Source organism: Mus musculus, chromosome 19, assembly GCF_000001635.26.
Source record: "Mus musculus strain C57BL/6J chromosome 19, GRCm38.p6 C57BL/6J".
NCBI lineage: Eukaryota > Metazoa > Chordata > Mammalia > Rodentia > Muridae > Mus > Mus musculus.
Window position 1 is genome coordinate 52370226 of NC_000085.6, and position 19902 is coordinate 52390127.

Genomic DNA, 19902 nt, shown 5'->3' on the forward strand with positions numbered 1-19902 from the left:
GTGCTTACCCTTGACTTAGCTACCTTATTCCTGAAAAGTAAGTGATATGGCCATCATCTACATGGACACTTTCGATGAATTTATAGAACTGGCTTTTATGAAATCCACAGGCCCAATGAGACTCTGTGAGAGGTTTTCCATTTTTAATAATCTCTCAATCAATTCTGTGTGATGTCCTCTGCAATGATAACTGATTAAATGTGAGTTGGAGTGGCAATTTTATTGCCATCTATTAATATTACCAGTCCCACTCATTTTCCATACACTACCAAGATACTATTAGTAATTACACTGGATATGCTAACAATGGATAAAGACATAACTTTAACATTTTTTCCTATTTCTAGTGAATCATTTTAAAAATTTATGTATGGGAGCACACTGTACATGTCTTCACACACAACAGAAGAGGGCATCAGAACCCGGTACAGAAAGTTAAATGGTCAGATACCGTGTGGTTGCTGGGGATTGAACTCAGAACCTCTGGAAGAGCAGCCAGTGCTCTTAACCACTGAGCCATCTCTCCAGCCCCGAGTCATGTCTTTTAATGGCACTGAATAATCCATTCCCCAGCGACATCATAACCATCAACAGCACGTCTAATGAAAATGGCACATTGAGCATTATTTGCAATGTCAATACTGTCATCTTTGTCCAAAGCGTGAAATTCAAACTCAGTGCATCTACTTTCCAAGTCTTTCAATAGATTTTTCCAATGCCTTCAATCCATCTGACTATCGATTGCTGAGACAAACTGATTTTTTTTTAAATATTCTATTTTCCCTTCTGGGCCTATTACATCTGCCAGACTTGCAATGTGTTTCTTACAAATTCACCATCACTAACTGGCTTTGATTTTTTTTTTTTTTTGCTATTAAATATGCTACCATGTAACTAGCTTCTACAGGATAATCTATCTGTGTTACAACTTTTTAAAAGAAATTTGTCAAGTTGACAGACACTTCTCTGTTCCAATATTTTGTCCTTATAAATCAATCTTTGACTTCTGTCAAATTCAGTGGCATGCTACACAGTATGCTGCCTTGGATTTTAGTCTGAATACATGTGCAAAGTCTCTGCTGCTTACATAGTGGCTTTCCATTGGAAAAAGAAGTAGCCATCTGTCTACTTTTTGTTAAAAGTTTTTCTTTATCAATATTTTTAAGTTCTACTTTTTTGATGTTGTGGAAGCCATGCTTGAATTAAAAATAATAATTATAATAATAGAGGTTAGATAGATGATCAATGATAAAGATACTTGACATTCTTAAAGAGGATCCAAGTTTAGTTTCTAGCACTTAGGTGGACAGTAATTCATGGGTTGTCTGTAATTTCAATTCAATAGGATCTGACACCATCTTTAGCTCACCTGCACTCATATATCCACATGCCACATGCACACACACACACACTCACACACACCTGCACACACGGAATTAAAACTTAAATATTTAAATCTTTTTAAAAAAATAACCTACATTTCTCTTGCCACTGTAAAAGCATGTCATATATGATAGTGCCAATCTGAATGTCTGTCCTCAAGGGATAATAATATACATTACTATAAAACTAAGGGAAAATACACAGTACTATAAAACTAAATCCATACACATGTATAAATAATAAGAGCATACATATGTTTATTTTATAGGTGACATTTTGACAATTCACTATCATCTATGAGGTTACACCCAAAAATCCATGTATCAAATTACAAAATAGAACCTTACATACAAAAAAATTGCATATTTTTAAGTACATTTACAGTTTGTGTTTGTCCAAATGTATTGCCGTCCATGAACACATATTAAACATCCCATTTTAGATCATCATATTATAATAGCTTCATGTTTCAATTTGAAGAATGATGGAATTTTCTTCTTAAGTATACTATAAATCACAATTAATAAATGTAATATATAACAATTTGAATAATTTCAAAATCATATGGAAAAACACAAGACAGGTTTATTAATCCAATTTCCTAAGCCTGCATTCGGCAGCTTCAAAGTGACTCCGAAACCATCCTCCTGTTTTGAATATGGGTAATGTGCTGAGAAGTGTATTCAGGATCCTCACAAGGCTCTGTCTATTCTGAGCTTCAATCCTCAGCTTCAAGAGGTTCAGTGACTCCCATTCTGTGAGTGGATATTGAACTAAACCTTTCTTCTCTGCCCATAAAACACATCCATTATAGAAGGGATATATACATCTTTTGCAGATGTATCCAGCTCCTTACATCTAGTGCCTTTGTCTATGCAGACTTCTCACCTGAGCTACTTGTCATTTTTAACAAATCGCCCTCAGCAAGCACACAGAGAGAAATGGGCTGGAACAGGCAGCATACCCAAACTTTTCTGGATATCTGATGTCCTAATTTTTTTTCCAGAATCTCTAACCCTAAGAAGATTCAAACTCAAATTAGTTACAAATTGACTTCTTTGTCAGATATGCTTGTTTGGGTAGATACAGCTGATAGCCTTTGGTTTGATTTGTATGACCGATTTGTGTACTCTTTCACATTGCTCCATCACTAGGTGATAGGGGAAACCCCAGTTAGATTACTGCATAGGAAACACTAATGCCATGTGTTACTAAGGGGATTTATTAAATATATTACCCCTATTTTCCTATCAAAGCTACTCAGTGAAATAATGTAAAAGCAAATAAATAGAGATGCCTAGGTCCTATATTAAAATGTCAACTCTGACCTTTGTAGAACCGTATGGTCAGTGGCATCCATGATGAATGACATTCCCAGCCATTGTGCGTAAGGAAACACATTTACAAATTACAACCTGTAAGGTGACGAGAAGAAGGTGTGAGTTTACCAGACAAAATATAAGGCATTCAAACTCAATATTCCATCTTCCTGTCCATTAATTACACAAGCTGAAAAACAGATTAAAATATAGTTTGGTCATTTAGTTATAACTCTTTGCCACATTAATGTTTTATTTATTTAGTTCACTAATTTAATATATATGTTAAGTGAATTCATGCTCATACATCATGTGAGTTTCCGAAACAGAATATTTAAGCAAGAAGCCAGATAACTTAGCAAGCATTTCCTATTTCCATCTGAAAAGCTATCAGTGTAGCTTCCCATCCATGCCCAGACAAGTTCAAAACACAAGGTACAAGGTGCATTGTTGTGAACATGTCAAGTACATCTCAATGAAAACAGGGAACAGAGAACGTTATCATGGTCTTCAAAGAAATTATTTTAGATGAAAAAATGAGGCCAAGATTCCAAGTCAGTCTGACTCTAGAGATGGCACCATTAGACTCTATCCCATCTCCTATTTTTTTGACCCCTTGAGCAAACACCAAACTGCTAGCCCCCATGACAACACCATGGTACTTACTTAACCAGAAATTGCCATTGCCTCCTGGGTTTTAGGATAGCAGCTACATCATTTTCCATTTAGTAAGGAAGAATGCAGAAAGTTCCAACCATGTGGAGATACAGTGGATAATGGTACATTATCATTAGGGGAACAGGAAGAAAATGAAATTCAGACTTGTTCTCTGGAAAATAAGGAGATATGCCAAATTAATATATCTATTATTATAACCATATGAGGGCTGTATGTGTGATATAATGAGGAATATCAAATGTGTGTAAAACATTTCCTCTGCTGAATTAGTGAACTCACAAACAATTGAAATTAAGAATGCCTTTACCAAATTCCTTCAGTGACTCCTTTATTCTTAAACTTTTTAATCTGTAAACTAAAATGCCATTAAATAATACATTCTGTGCCCATTTTAATAAATCCATCAGATCATTTAAATGCTCAACTGGATATGATGATGGGCCACTGAAATATATTAATGGCTTTGATGTAAGAAAGAGGTGTTAGTGCTTTTCCACAATGCATCAATCTGTAAGCTATGGACACTTTTATTTAACATTGATATGGGTTGCTTTCTTATATATATAAACAAATGTGGGTGTGACAAATTATTTAGCAATAGCAAGCTAATAAATCCAGCATTCTTTTCATGGAAAACTTATTTATTCAAGTGTATTTGTATTCCATAAAAAAATTTTGCTTGGGTTATTTATTAATTTCCTAGGAGATGGATTTACAACAGCCAATGACTATTTCTGTTAGGCATTTAGATTTTTCACACATGGCTGAAAACATGGCAGAAATTATAGTTTTTTTTTAAAGAGAAAATGTTTCAAAAGAACAGAAACAATAAATAGTTCTTGATACATGTTAAGTATCTGAAAAAGATACATTCAAAGAGAGTAGCTTGGTCAATGGTAAACATTAATTGTTAAAAAGCAAGATACACAAACTATATAAATTAGAAGTCATACAAATTATACATGATTGCTGAAGAAAGAGAAATATGATTACTATTATATAAGCTTCTAAACTATAAATTTTTAATCATTTCATAAATTAATTATTAATTCCAGAATTGGTATATAAAAATGGCAATTTCCTTTGACCATGCACGAGCCAATTAGTTAAAATGTATAGGCCTGGGTTCTAGATAGTGATTTTAATATTTTACTTAAGCATGGGTGATTTTTATTGTGTAGACAAGTTTGAGAAAAAAACTTGTTCATGGCACTCCTTGCTTGACATTTCGAATTTATTGGCTCATTTGGAGCATTATAAGAATGTATATCAATTTACTACAATTGATTGGCAGATATACATACATGCTGCCACCACATCATACTTTATTCTCCCAGACCTCTACTTACACTTTTAACTTTTTGTTTGTAAAATGAAAGTGAATCAAAATGGTTTCTAAAAGCCTTTTAGTTCTAAAGCTCTAAGATTAGTGGTTATAACTGTGAATCTTTATTGGCAGTTTGGTTGGCTAGAGAAACCCCTAGGATTGTAAAACACATTTCCAGGTGTGTGGGCAATGTTATCTCAAGAGATAATTGGGAGCTGTTACTAAGGGGAGAAGATAAAGCCTAAATGAAACAAAAGAGAAAAGGAAATCTGCCAAGCAGGCATGTGCATTCTCTCTCCTTCTCCCTCACTCTCTCTTCCCTTTCTTTCTCCATTTTTCCATCTGACCCTTTGCAGAGAGCAAGCAGCTTTGCTCATGCTCCTTGTAACACGATGAGACACAAAGTCCTACCTGCAGCCATCTAGAGTTAGTATCAGAGCCTATCAATGTAACCTTTGAACACAAGCAGGTGCTAAACTGCATTATCTTTGCAGGCAGGCAGAGTTCCAGCCATCGCCTGATCTGTAACTAATAGAGCTACTTTTCCAAGAAAGAGTCCATATAGACTCTTGCCTATAGAGCCAGAAGAACATTTAGCAACACCTGGGCACATGAGCAGGACCGAATAATTTAAGATGACCCACGAATTGTTTCATCATCTACTTTTTATATATACAAGACCCTGGAAAGAGTATATTAGTAAAATGTTTGCCTCAGAACTACATTTTCAGTTATGTGTGTGGATCATATTGCAATGTGCTTCTGGCATCTATGACCAAATCAAAAGGTCTGAGAAGTTCAGCTTCTTCTATTACCTTTTGCCTCTTCACACATCTACCTTTCCGTGTTTTGAGAGTACATTCTCAGCCAATCTACATTATTATTCAGGGCTTTAGAACTCTCTGAATTTCTAATCCTCCTGCCTCTGCCTCCTAAGTCCTGGAATTACAGACATATGGTGCCACATCTGGTTTAAAATGAGAATTACCTCTCTGTGGAATTTCTTTTTTAGGATGGGTAACTTTAGTTTTCAAATTGGTTGAATTGAGAATCATCTAGGGCATCGATCGCTAAAGCCCAGAGATCATGTTTCCAAAGGCATTATATTGTGAAAGGTTTAGCCCAGTGGATTAATTTCTAGATATAGAAATAATATAGTGGAATTATTAGGAGGTGGTGAAAATCAAATGGCGGGGCCCAGCTGGAGGAAACAAGTCACTGGGAGCAAGGCTTTGGGACATAAGCCACCTTAGTTCTTCTGTCTCCCTCTTCCTTTGCTTTCCGAGCTAATTTATATGATTTGTTCTACTCAGTACACTTCCTCAGCCACGATGAACCAGAGCCATTGAGACCATGAACTCAAATAAATATTTCTCCCATTAGGTTGTGTCATTCAGACATTTTTTTTCCCACAGAAACTAGAATAGTGACCAATACCTCACTTAAAAAAAATACTACTCAAATATCATATCCAAAATGTATAGTGTTTTCCCTGATTCCGCCAGGCAGACTTTCTTTATTGCTGTCTCTATCGCCCTGAGCTCATTTATGGGTTCTGATGATCACACACTGTGATTACTCTTTGGTGTTTGTGCTCCTCCCTAGCCCTCTGCTTCTCCTCCGTCTATCTACTCTATCCCCTTCCGTTCTATTCTATGAGTGCCCAAAGCTTATGACTCTATATGGTGAGTCTTTACAAGGCAAAAAGCACACGTGCTTTGCTTGGAAATAATAACATATCAAATAGAGCCATGGATTTTTAACATATCTTCTCTTTGCCACTCAGGTATTGCCCTTGGAAGAGAAGCCTAGACCTGAATCATCCAGGAGTTTGTTTGAAATTAAGAATTTTGAAGCCCATTCAAGACCTGCAACATCAAAATCTATACAAGGCCAGGAAGCAAGAGTGGGTGGGTTGGTGAGCAGGGGGAGAAGGAAGAAGGGAATGGGGGGGGGTCTTCAGGGGGGAAACCAGGAAAGAGGATAACATTTGAAATGTAAATAAAGAAAATATCTAATTAAAAAAAGAGAAAAAAGAAAATAAAATCCACGGGATATTATTGTAATGATCTACAACTGCAAATCATTGCTGAAGCATAAGCAGTGGCCCAGATTCACCTCATTATAAGTGAGTCCTATGATTGATGATAAGAAATAAGACACTTTTCAAATGTCTTTTTCAATTGATGAATATAAAAAAATTAATGTAATATAGGATTTTTGAATCTTACAGATTTTCTCTTTAGCCTTAAAATTTTTTTCACTTTAAATAAAACAAGAACCTTTATTTTGATACTAGCACAAAGTTTATTCTTTATTGTTTTTACACTTTATTTATAGAATGATAAAGAATGAATAATTATTATTTAATAAATTAATTTCCTTTCATTTATTTCATTTACTTCAAGAATTTAGACACCCACTGCAATGTGCTACACTGTGGAATACTCTGACAGTGAAGAATAGATCTTTGTAGAGAAAATGTTATGAATCTTTAAACATGAAAAGCAAAAGTCATAATATACTCTTTAATCAGACTCTAATCCAGGAAAACACATGACAAGGACAATAAATGAGAAACAGTGGGAGCCATTCTGAGGGAACCAAACGCTGTTGCCTGAGGTGATGCCATTGGCTTATTTGGTGGTAGAATTTGTATTTCACCAAAAGAAGTTCCTTTCTCTCATCACTATGTCCTTGAGATGGTGCCCTGTAACCTGAAACCCTAGTATGAACCATACTGAAGCCATTTACTTAGAAAATAAACCGTGTAGCGCACATTGTTCAAAATAATACCTATGATCTATAAACTTGGCAGATTCTAGAATTACCTGAGAGACATTTTTCTCTGTATGTAAGGCATTGTCTTGATCGAATTTATTGATATTAAAAGACCCATATTAATCATGGATGGACCATTCCGGAGTAGATGATCCTAGACCAGGCTGTATGGTATACAGAAAGGAAACTGAACAGCAAATTGTTTGAATCCATTCCTCTGTCCCAAATTGTAGCTGTAATGTGACTAGTTGTTCCACCCTCCTGCTTGCTGCCTTTACTATTTCACCACGATGACTTGTACTGTAAAATATAAGAATAAACCCTTTTTACCTTAAAATTGCCCTGTCAAAATATTTTAACCATTGAAACAGGAAAATACTTTAATATGCTATCTACATTGCTATATATCATCTTCAAATTTTTGAAAGACAAGTGTTATTAATCTACTTCATTAGAGGAAGAGATTCAGATGTTTTAAAAAGCTGAAGTACTTTTGGTGGTGAGCCCTTTAACCCTTTAACAGCTGTGCTGTCTCTCCAGCCGAGAGATGAATGAGCCATGACTGGAATTGGAGAGCATTGGGGGATGCATGGAGGGGTGATGTGGAAATCAACTGCAGTAGAAACTCCTACAAGAGTGAGCCTAGCAAGGACTTCTAGTAAGAGAGGGTAATAAACCTGAACTTTTATAACCAGGCTACTTCCAGTGGTGAGACTAGAAGACCAACTCAGCCATATAAGCTCCAGCCTATACTCTATCCTGCCTTTAGGATGGGCTCGGGCAATGCAGGCACAGAACTTTAGGGAGTGGCCAACCAATGATTGACCTAATTTGAGGCCCAAACAATGAGAGGGAGCCCATGCGCAACACTGCCTGGATGATCAGAAACCAGAGGTAGGATAGAAAAAATTAATAAAATGATTCCTAATGATAGTCTAATATGCTGATAGATTGGTGCCCAGCCTAGATGTCATCATTGAAGCTTCCTCCAGCAGCTGATGAAGGCCACAGCCAAACACTGGGAGAGAGAGAGAGAGAGAGAGAGAGAGAGAGAGAGAGAGAGAGAGAGCCCAAATTGGAGACCTACATAGGCTTTCCCCACTTAGAGCTTGAGAACTCTGCAGAAAAGAGAGAGGAATAACTGTAGGCACCAGAGGAGTCAAGGACACTAAAAGAATGCAGCCCACAGAATCAGTTAAGCAGGGGTCATGGGGCTCACAGAGACTGAAGTAGCAATCCCGGAGCCTGCATGGATCTGTGATAGATTCTCTCTCTCTCTCTCTCTCTCTCTCTCTCTCTCTCTCTCTCTCTCTCTCTCTCTCTCTCTCTCTCTCTCTGTGTGTGTGTGTGTGTGTGTGTGTATGTAGTTTAGTGGTTTTGTGGAACTCCTGTGACAGTGGGATGTGTTTCAGACTCCTTTGAGAGTCTGAGTGTAAATTGTAAAGTCTTTTGAAATTGAGCGTAACTTTATTGCTGGAAAATGGACAAGCCTCAGATGTACTTTAATAAAGATGTTGTTAATAGACACATTTAGGATTAGAACACCAGACATCAGCTCATTTATAACTGAGTCAACAGAGACCAACACTGCTTTATGGAGGTCACAAGATAACAGTATATCCCACCACTCACTCTCAACATGAGTGTTTCGGTTCCTATCTGTTTTTTGTGGTATTTATTAGGAAGTGGATCAATCAAAATGCCTCACCAAGAAGTGCTCTAGGACTTCATCTAGCTAAAGTCACAGCTTCAGATCCAGATTGTAAAAAACAAAAAGACAAATGCTTTTCTTGTTTTGTTTAGATTGTTTTTGTTTTGTTTTGTTTACTTCAGATTAACCACTGAAGCATAAACCCATGTGCTTTGTAAGAGTAGGTTTATGATCTTGCTTCAGTTCACTACAAAAGAGGGAAATCTCACTGGACCAAAGTGGCTCATGCTTTTAATCTCAGCAATCAGGAGGAAGAGGAAGGTGGATCTCTCTCAGTTCTAAACCAACCTGATCTACAAAGTGAGTTCCAATACAGCCAAAGTTACTAAGAGGAATCCCTGTGTCAAAACATTTTTAAAAGACCAGCGAGAGGGAGGAGGGGGAGGGAGGGAGGGAGGGAGGGAGGGAGGGAGGGAGGGAGGGAGGGAGGGAGGGAAGGGAGGGAGGGAGGGAGGGAGGGAGGGAGGGAGGGAAGGGAGGGAGGGAGAGAGGGAGGGAGGGAAGGAGACTGGAAAAAAAGGAGGATATATCATGCTTCCATTTTGGTATGAAGGAGAAGGTAGGCTTAGAATAGATATGCTTTGAGAAGTCCTTAACCACTATGTGTGTGTGTGTGTGTGTGTGTGTGTGTGTGTGTGTGTGTGTGTGTGCTTGATCCAACAGACAGACAGAACTCCACACTAAAATTTGGAATAATCTTTTCATCAAAATTCCATGCAATTCCTGCCAATTTAATTGTGTTTACTCAATCCTTTTCACATACTGAAAAAGAAAAGAATTGAAGAGACATAATAAAGAATGATGAAGAATCTGAAGAAGAATGGAACACTGAAACTTAATCTCTTTACACCCTGTAATGAGCATAGCATGGAAGATATTATTTTTAAAGAAGTCTTTAACATTTTACAGGATGGCTGGAAAAAAAGTCAGAAATTCATTTCCCTAGACAGAAGGTACCAATTTTCTAACCATCAGAAAGAAACGCAAAAACAGCTCTGTAATGTCTGCTGTTGAAAATGTCAGCTGAATATTCCTAAGAAGACACATCCCAGGCACAAAAGGTGGCTGCCCATACAAGTCATTTTGCGGCTACCATGACCTAGCTAATGCTTCTCATATTAGAGCAAAGGTTGAGGCAACATCCACCTGCAGCTGGAGAGGAAATAAATTTATGTGGCTGAAAATCATATGTGGCCTTCACGGTGAAATATTGCTTCTCAAATTTCAACTTTGAACATGATTTACATCACACAAAACACATTTATGAGACCAAGGCAGCACCTTCATGCTTCTGATTTTTGATAATTATCTTTAGGCTGAGAGAGTTTTACTGTCTTTTTATTACTGTTGCCCATAAGCATACCAACTTGTCCTTCTTCATTCTCCCTCTGCATAAAAGATAGAGATGGAAATTTCTCTAAAAATCATTTGCAAAGATAAATGACTGCCCAAAAACTGATCAGGGGAAAGATAGCCTGTTCATGCTGCCGGGGGAAGGGAACGTGGCTCTGTCAGATGCATGGCAGGTAAAGTGGTATGAATGCTGAAGGTCTAAATCACCTCCCAGCCTTTCTGTGTGTAGGCAGGAAACTCTAGCCAGATCATTCTCAATGGCAGTTCCCAAATTGTCTCTCTGCTTCCACTCATGAGTTCCCCTCCTCTCCCTACCTGTAACCAAACATCCACACAGAAAACCAATGAAATTAAGACTCAGCAGTGAGGGCTTTAGGCCTAGTTCATTTCACTGTTTAGTTGACTTTTTAACCCGGGGTCCTGCCCTAACACTCTCACCAAGGAAATCTGGTAAAAGTTTGGAGAGGAAACAGTTGAAAGTGAATCCATGAAGCCAGCATTGGTCAAGAGGTCTAAGAGGAATGTGCCACAATATGGCAATAGGCTGGTACAGCCACCTCTCATCTTCCATGAACTGCCCCCCTGTATTTCCAAGTTGGTTTTTTTGTTTGTTTGTTTTTTTGTTTTGTTTTGTTTTGTTTTGTTTTGTTTTTTGGTTTTGGGGAAAAGCTGGGGTTTTGTTTGTTTGCTTGATTGTTGTTTTGTTTTGGTATTAAACTTGCCTCTGGCCCTAGACTAAGGGTGAAAGTATGTGACTGAATCAGAACTGATAATATTCATTTTAATTTATCTTTGGAGATTCTAATCTGATGTTTAATTTGCCCCTACACTACTATCTAAACACACTTTCCAGTTAGAGGATCACAGAAAGAGGCAGACAAAAGTCCTTCTATCAGTTGTTTTTGTTGTTGTTGTTGTTGTTGTTGTTGTTGTTGTTTTAATGGCAAATCGTTGGAAGATGTGTAAAGGAAACAACTCATTCGATGCCGGACTCACAATCGTTGCTGCCCAGCTTCTAAACCTGCAAAACTTCCCACGACTTATACCACAATCTGTTCTCTGCATGGTGAGTAGCTGGATTTACCAATTACTTTTGTATCCACCTAATTCAAGTGCTAACCAACTGAGCAAAGATTCAGAGCATTGATTGCTTTTTTTTTTTTCTGTTAGTCACTTCGAAGTAATTTTTTTTCCATTTTTTATTAGGTATTTAGCTCATTTACATTTCCAATGCTATACCAAAAGTCCCCCATATCCACCCACCCCCACTCCCCTGCCCACCCACTCCCCCTTTTTGGCCCTGGTGTTCCCCTCTACTGGGGCATATAAAGTTTGCAAGTCCAATGGGCCTCTCTTTCCAGTGATGGCCGACTAGGCCATCTTTTGATATATATGCAGCTAGAGTCAAGAGCTCCGGGGTACTGGTTAGTTCATAATGTTGTTCCACCTATAGGGTTGCAGATCCCTTTAGCTCCTTGGCTACTTTCTCTAGCTCCTCCATTGGGAGCCCTGTGATCCATCCATTAGCTGACTGTGAGCATCCACTTCTGTGTTTGCTAGACCCCGGCATAGTCTCACAAGAGACAGCTACATCTGGGTCTTTTCAATAAAATCTTGCTAGTGTATGCAATGGTGTCAGCGTTTGGATGCTGATTATGGGGTGGATCCCTGGATATGGCAGTCTCTACATGGTCCTTCCTTTCATCTCAGCTCCAAACTTTGTCTCTGTAACTCCTTCCATGGGTGTTTTGTTCCCAAATCTAAGGAGGGGCATAGTGTCCACACTTCAGTCTTCATTCTTCTTGAGTTTCATGTGTTTAGCAAATTACATCTTATATCTTGGGTATCCTAGGTTTGGGGCTAATATCCACTTATCAGTGAGTACATATTGTGTGAGTTTCTTTGTGAATGTGTTACCTCACTCAGGATGATGCCCTCAAGGTCCATCCATTTGGCTAGGAATTTCATAAATTCATTCTTTTTAATAGCTGAGTAGTACTCCATTGTGTAGATGTACCACATTTTCTGTATCCATTCCTCTGTTGAGGGGCATCTAGGTTCTTTCCAGCTTCTGGCTATTATAAATAAGGCTGCTATGAAGATAGTGGAGCATGTGTCCTTCTTACCAGTTGGGGCATCTTCTGGATATATGCCCAGGAGAGGTATTGCTGGATCCTCCGGTAGTACTATGTCCAATTTTCTGAGGAACCGCCAGACTGATTTCCAGAGTGGTTGTACAAGCCTGCACTCCCACCAACAATGGAGGAGTGTTCCTCTTTCTCCACATCCACGCCAGCATCTGCTGTCACCTGAATTTTTGATCTTAGCCATTCTGACTGGTGTGAGGTGGAATCTCAGGGTTGTTTTGATTTGCATTTCCCTGATGATTAAGGATGTTGAACATTTTTTCAGGTGTTTCTCTGCCATTCGGTATTCCTCAGGTAAGAATTCTTTGTTCAGTTCTGAGCCCCATTTTTTAATGGGGTTATTTGATTTTCTGAAGTCCACCTTCTTGAGTTCTTTATATATGTTGGATATTAGTCCCCTATCTGATTTAGGATAGGTAAAGATCCTTTCCCAATCTGTTGGTGGTCTTTTTGTCTTATTGACGGTGTCTTTTGCCTTGCAGAAACTTTGGAGTTTCATTAGGTCCCATTTGTCAATTCTCGATCTTACAGCACAAGCCATTGCTGTTCTGTTCAGGAATTTTTCCCCTGTGCCCATATCTTCAAGGCTTTTCCCCACTTTCTCCTTTATAAGTTTCAGTGTCTCTGGTTTTATGTGAAGTTCCTTGATCCACTTAGATTTGACCTTAGTACAAGGAGATAAGTATGGATCGATTCGTATTCTTCTACACGATAACAACCAGTTGTGCCAGCACCAATTGTTGAAAATGCTGTCTTTCTTCCACTGGATGGTTTTAGCTCCCTTGTCGAAGATCAAGTGACCATAGGTGTGTGGGTTCATTTCTGGGTCTTCAATTCTATTCCATTGGTCTACTTGTCTGTCTCTATACCAGTACCATGCTTTTGTGAGATGAGGAAGGGATGAGATTCTGTGACAACCTCAGGAACACCAGAGGAAGGCAGAAATTACTGCCAAATCAACAGGTGATAGTCACCTGGGATTCGCTGCTGCCAAATTCTCACAGATAAGGAAAGTTCCAAGACTACAGACACTGGCTTCTGAGGAAATAACACACACACACACACACACACACACACACACACACCTCACACACCTCACACACCTCACACACCTGACACAATTGGTACTTCAACTCCCTTTTCATATGTTTGCTCTATAAAGATCCAAGGAGATGACCCTTTAGGATTTTATTCCTGCATAGCACACAAAGTTCTCCATCTATGCTGTATTTATGATTATCAACTAACACAAGCTCCTTGGTTTTAGATATGAATTACTATATGACAATGTATATGCTTCTTATTGTGATACCTGGGGAAAACACAAAATTTTCAATGTAGTATGGGAAGGGAAACACAGTGATTTTATTGGAGTTATTGGAAGACACCAACCTGTCAGACCTTACACTAGCATATAGTCTGTAACAGTGAAGATGATAATTCACAATTGGAAAATTATCAATGGTTACTAAGTATGGAAAGACAAGGATAGTATTTTTCAGAGTTTGGAATACAGTTGGAGTGGTCTATCACCTGGGGATCGTATTTTACCAAATGTTTATTACATGCCTTCAAAATGCTGATAAATTAAATGTTTACACTTATTTTGTCAAAGCCACATTTACAGGAACACTCCTCCATTGTTGGTGGGATTGCAAGCTTGTACAACCACTCTGGAAATCAGTCTGGCGGTTCCTCAGAAAATTGGACATAGTACTACCGGAGGATCCAGCAATACCTCTCCTGGGCATATATCCAGAAGATGTCCCAACCAGTAAGAAGAACACATGCTCCACTATGTTCATAGCAGCCTTATTTATAATAGCCAGAAGCTGGAAAGAACCCAGATGCCCCTCAACAGAGGAATGGATACAGAAAATGTGGTACATTTACACAATGGAATACTACTCAGCTATTTAAAAAATGAATTTATGAAATTCCTAGGCAAATGGATGGACCTGGAGGGCATCATCCTGAGTGAGGTAACCCAATCACAAAGGAACTCACACAATATGTACTCACTGATAAGTGGATATTAGCCCAGAAACTTAGGATACCCAAGATATAAGATACAACTTGTCAAACGCATGAAATTCAAGAAGAACGAAGACCAAAGTGTGGACACTTTACCCTTTCTTAGAAATGGGAACAAAACACCCATGGAAGGAGTTACAGAGACAAAATTTGGATCTGTGACAAAAGGATGGACCATCTAGTGATTGCCATATGCAGGGATCCATCCCATAATCAGCTTCCAAATGCTGACACCATTGCATACACTATCAAGATTTTGCTGAAAGGACCCAGATATAGCTGTCTCTTGTGAGACTATGCCGGGGCCTAACAAACACAGAAGTGGATGATCACAGTCAGATATTGGATGGGTCACACGACCCCCAATGGAGGAGCTAGAGAAATTACCCAAGGAGCTAAAGGGAACTGCAACCCTATAGGTGGAACAATAATATGAACTAACCAGTACCCCGGAGCTCTTGACTCTAGCTGCATATGTATCAAAAGATGGCCTAGTCGGCCATCACTGCAAAGAGAGGCCCATTGGACTTGCAAACTTTATATGCCCCAGTACAGGGGAACCCCAGGGCCAAAAAGGGGGAGTGGGTGGGTAGGGGAATGGGGGGGTGGGTATGGGGGACCTTTGGGATAGCATTGAAAATGTAAATGAGGAAAATACCTAATTAAAAAAAAACAAACAAGCAACACAAAGGACAAAACATGAGAACTATGTTACATTTTGCTGAGGGACAGTGAATTCCAAACTCATCGACCTTGGTGAGACAGTGATTACTGCCGTGTGTATTTAAATTTTCCAGAGAAAGGTAGATGCTTCTCAAATAAGCCTCACTAATAAGACCATGAGCTCATGATAACTTCATCTGCAGAATCCAGCATTCCCTTTCACTCAAAGGTGTATGGATGCTAGAAAATAATCATTAATCAAGTTCAGAAAGACTTTAAGAGAAAGCATACCAAAAGTAGTGGATGCTATTGACTACAGCTTGCTTGCTTGCTTTTTTTTTTTTTTTTTTTTTTTTTTTTGGTTAGAACTCAATTTTATCATTACAACCAATGTTTATTTACAGAATAAAAATCTCTTCAAAAAGATACATTCCTTAATTTAATCAATTGTAGAAAGTCTTATTAAACAGAAATAAAGTCTAAGCCACACTTTATCTTAAAAGAAACACAGCTTCATTGTAAATCCATGAATACAGAACACAAATGTACTTCACTTCAGCAGAGTCATGAATGAGGCTGTTGATTTTCACTGGCAATGCCAATTTATACATGGAACAAATTTTATTTAAATTAACAGTAGTAAAATTAAATACTACAGCTTTCTTTTTTTGTTTGTTTGGGGTTTTTTGTTGTTTTTTTGTTTTGTTTTTTTGTTTTGTTTTGTTTTGTTTTGTTTTCGAGTCAGGGTTTCTCTGTGTAGCCCTGGCTGTCCTGAAACTCACTTTGTAGATCAGGCCTGCCTCTGCCTCCCAATTGCTGGGATTAAAGGCATGTGCCACCATGCCTGGCTAAATACTACAGCTTTCTCAATTGTCATAAAAATATATGCTTGTGGATTCCAATGTATATTCAAGTTAATGTCTATTAGATAAGTAAATCAAGCAAGCAAATATACAAATCATCTTACATGCATCATTTTTGTTGTAAGGATGATTCTTAAGTGTTAACATAGTCAAAGGTTACCATAGATCACTGGAAAATAGAGTTAGAAGCTTCTGGTCGAAGGGTAGAAATTTTCATTTAGATGGGAGCAATCCGTTCAATAAACCAATTATGAAACAAATGAGTTATGACTTCAGCACTTAACACTGCTTTCCTTAACACTAAGTTTGAAGATTTGGACAACCTTTCACTCAGTTTCCTATGTGTATCAAGTTTATAAATTATCAGCATAATAATCACTAATTGGCTTTGAAAATTAAGTATTTAAGAATTTAGGACAGAGCTTGGTTGAAAGAAAGCTTTGAATAACAGCTACCAAATTATATCAACAGTAACCTAACCATCATCATTATTGTTGCAATAACACAATTAACCATGATCATCATGTGTGGATATGGTACTATTTAGAGTTGACTTTGTGAGAGAAGAGCTTCAGTTGCATATGAAAAGCATTACTGACTCTTTCCTAGATATCTGATAGTGTTGTATGATTCAGTTTGTGAGTAAATAAAACTCTACCAACACGGTTATATGTGATTGAAACAGGCTATACTCAAGGACTGAGGACTGTCATAACTTGGTCAAATGTGAAGATGGAAAACTACTAGTGGTGTGTGAAAACCTTCCTGACAAGGAGTACTCTAACCCAGATGGGAGAAAACAGCCCTAGGTAAAGTCTCCTTATTATATTGTGGACGCAGAAGACAAGTTGACATTGATCAGGTGATCATTGGCTTCACTATAATCCAAAAATTTCATAAGGCTATGAAAATTTTACTATTTAACTTGAAAATTCATCTTTCCACCAATAGCTAATGTTCTGAAAAAAATGATATATTTTGAATATCTCACACCAATAGAAGGAATTCCAAGTGATATCATAAACCAATTCACACATATCATATCTTCCTTCCTTCCTGAGCACACATATTTGCCATTTCTTACCATGTGTACTCAAGTAAACAGCCTTGATTTTTCTCTTCTCCTTCCTTTCCCCCCACACACTATCCTAATCTTCTATCCAAAGCATCTCCAATAAAGGTGCTAGTCTAACTGGCTGTCTGTATGTAGAAAAATGAAAATAAACACATATTTGTCACCTTGATCAAAGCTCAAGTCCAAGTGGATCAAGGACTTCAACATAAAATGAGATACACTAAATCTAATGGAAGAGAAAGTGGGAAAGAGCCTTGAATTCATTGGCACAGGGGGAAGTTTCCTAAACAGAACTCAGGCTTTAAGATCAAGAATTGATAAATGGGACCTCATAAAATTGGAAAGCTTCTGTAAGGCAAAGGACATGGTCAATAGGACAATGCAATACTACTCAGCTATTAAGAATGAGAACATCCTGAGTTTTGCAGGCAAATGGGTGGAACTAGAAAATATCATCCTGAATGATGCATGGTATGTACTCACTAATAAGTGTGGATATTAGCAAAAAAAAAAAAAAAAAGACAGAATACCCAAGATACAATCCACAGAATTCAAAATTGTCAATAAGCTGAAGTGCCCAAGTAAACATGCCAGGATGTGTCAGTCACATCTGGGAAAGAGAAGAAAGCTATCATAAGTGGGAAGAGAGGGACTAGCTTTGGGACCTCCCATTGAGCTGGATCCCATTTTGGGCCTGTGCCTGTCTCTGAAACTTCTTTTCCTCGGGCTCATCTTCATTTTCATGCCTGTGAAATGGCAATCCCCTCCATTTCTGCTATCATAACTGAGAAGGAAAGTGGATGGGGCAGGGGATTGGAGGGGTGGGAGACAAGGGACCCTGATCTTGTATTGGATGAGGGAAAAAGACTGAACTCCTGAGGGCCACCAGAAAGAATTGAATGTAGAGAATGTAGGCAATGTAGAGAAGGTTGGGGGGACCCTCCAGAATGCACCAGAGACCTGGGAGGTAAGGGACTCTCAGGATCCAAAGGGAGGGACCTTAGATGAAATGCCTGACAGTAGGGAGAGGAAATTTATAGAGCCTACCTCCAACAGGAAGACAGGGCATCAAATGAGGGAGGGGATTGCCATTTCACAGGGATGAAAATGAAGATGAGCCTGAGGAAAAGAAGTTTCAGAGACAGGCACAGGCCCAAAATGGGATCCAGCTCAATGGGGGGTCCCAAAGCTTGACACTATTACTGAGGCTATGGAGGGAGTGTTCACAAAAAGGGACCTATCATGAGTGCACTCTGGAAGACCCAAAAAGCAGCTGAAAGTGTCAGATGCAGATATTTGCACCCAACCAATGGACAGAAGCTGCTGACCCTTGTGGTTGAATTAGGGAAAGGCTTAAAGAAGTTGGAGAAGAGGGCAACCCTGTAGGAGGACTAGCAGTCTCAATTAACCTGGACCCTTGAGATCTTTCAGATACTGGACCAACAACTAGGCAGCATACACAAGCTGATATGAGGCCCCCAACACATATACAGCAGAGGACTTCCAGGTCTGTGTTCAATCAGAGATGATTCATCTAACCCTCATTAGACTGGAGGCCCCAGGGAGTTTAGAGTTCATGTGGGGTCATGGGTAGGGAGTGGGGACATCCTAGTGGAGACAGGGCATTGGGGAACAAGTATGGGATGTGGAACAGTAAGAGGATGGAACAGGGAATGGGGTGGAATAAAATCTGGAGTGTAAGTAAATAAATAAAAATACCTAGAAAAGAAAATATTCAATCCCAATGAAAATATTATTATAGTAAGAGACGCTGGTCCAGAAGTACCTTTCTATAGCCTCTTTGAGGCTTTACAAAGATTCCTTGAGAGTCTTCTGAGATTGTCAGTCAAGGGCCTCAACTTGTGTAGTCTTGGTGGAAAGTTCTTGTCTGTGCCTGACCAATAAAATATACACCATTCCATATTAAATTAGCAAGTTATGGATGTTTATTGTATTAATTTAGTAGGATTAAAGCAGCAAACTACCACAGATTTACCTGAACAGAACACTGATAAGGTTAGAGAATACTCACGTAGGTCCACGATATAGCTTAGTAAGCACGGCGCTTGCTGTCAAGTCTCATGACCTGAGTCCAATACTTGGAATCCACCTGGTAAAAGGAATGAACTAACTCTCAAAAATTGTCTTTTCACCTCCACATATGCACCTTGACATACACATGTCCACATACATATGTACATACATACATACACGTGAATAAACAAACAAACTAACAAACAAATTAATTAATTAATTAATATTTTGAAAATCAACCAGGTAATATCTAGAAAGCATTACACACAATAAGCTTTACACAACCATAAGCAGACGCTTTTTCTTGCTTCATTTCTGATTTGAATTCTCCACTAACTAAGCTGTTCCTCTAAAGTAGTGGTTCTCAGCCTTCCTAACACTGCAACTCTTTAGTACAGTTCCTCATGTTGTCATGGTCCCCAGCCATAAAATTTTGTTGTAAATAGATACTCATGTTTTCCAGTGGTGACTTAGGTGACTCCTCTGAAAGGGTAGCTCAACACCCACAACAGGTCATGACCTACAGTTAGAAAA

At 38.5% G+C, this 19902-nt stretch overlaps 1 long non-coding RNA gene across 1 annotated transcript; it reads right to left on the reverse strand.

The window, feature by feature from the left end:
- Positions 1 to 2722: 2722 nt before the first annotated feature.
- Gm41860 lies at positions 2723 to 19435 on the reverse strand. Its single transcript, XR_877901.1, has 3 exons — positions 19367 to 19435; positions 3369 to 3531; positions 2723 to 2798 (listed from the first exon to the last, which is right to left on the reverse strand). It is a non-coding gene; the product is annotated as a predicted gene, 41860 (long non-coding RNA).
- Positions 19436 to 19902: the final 467 nt, after the last annotated feature.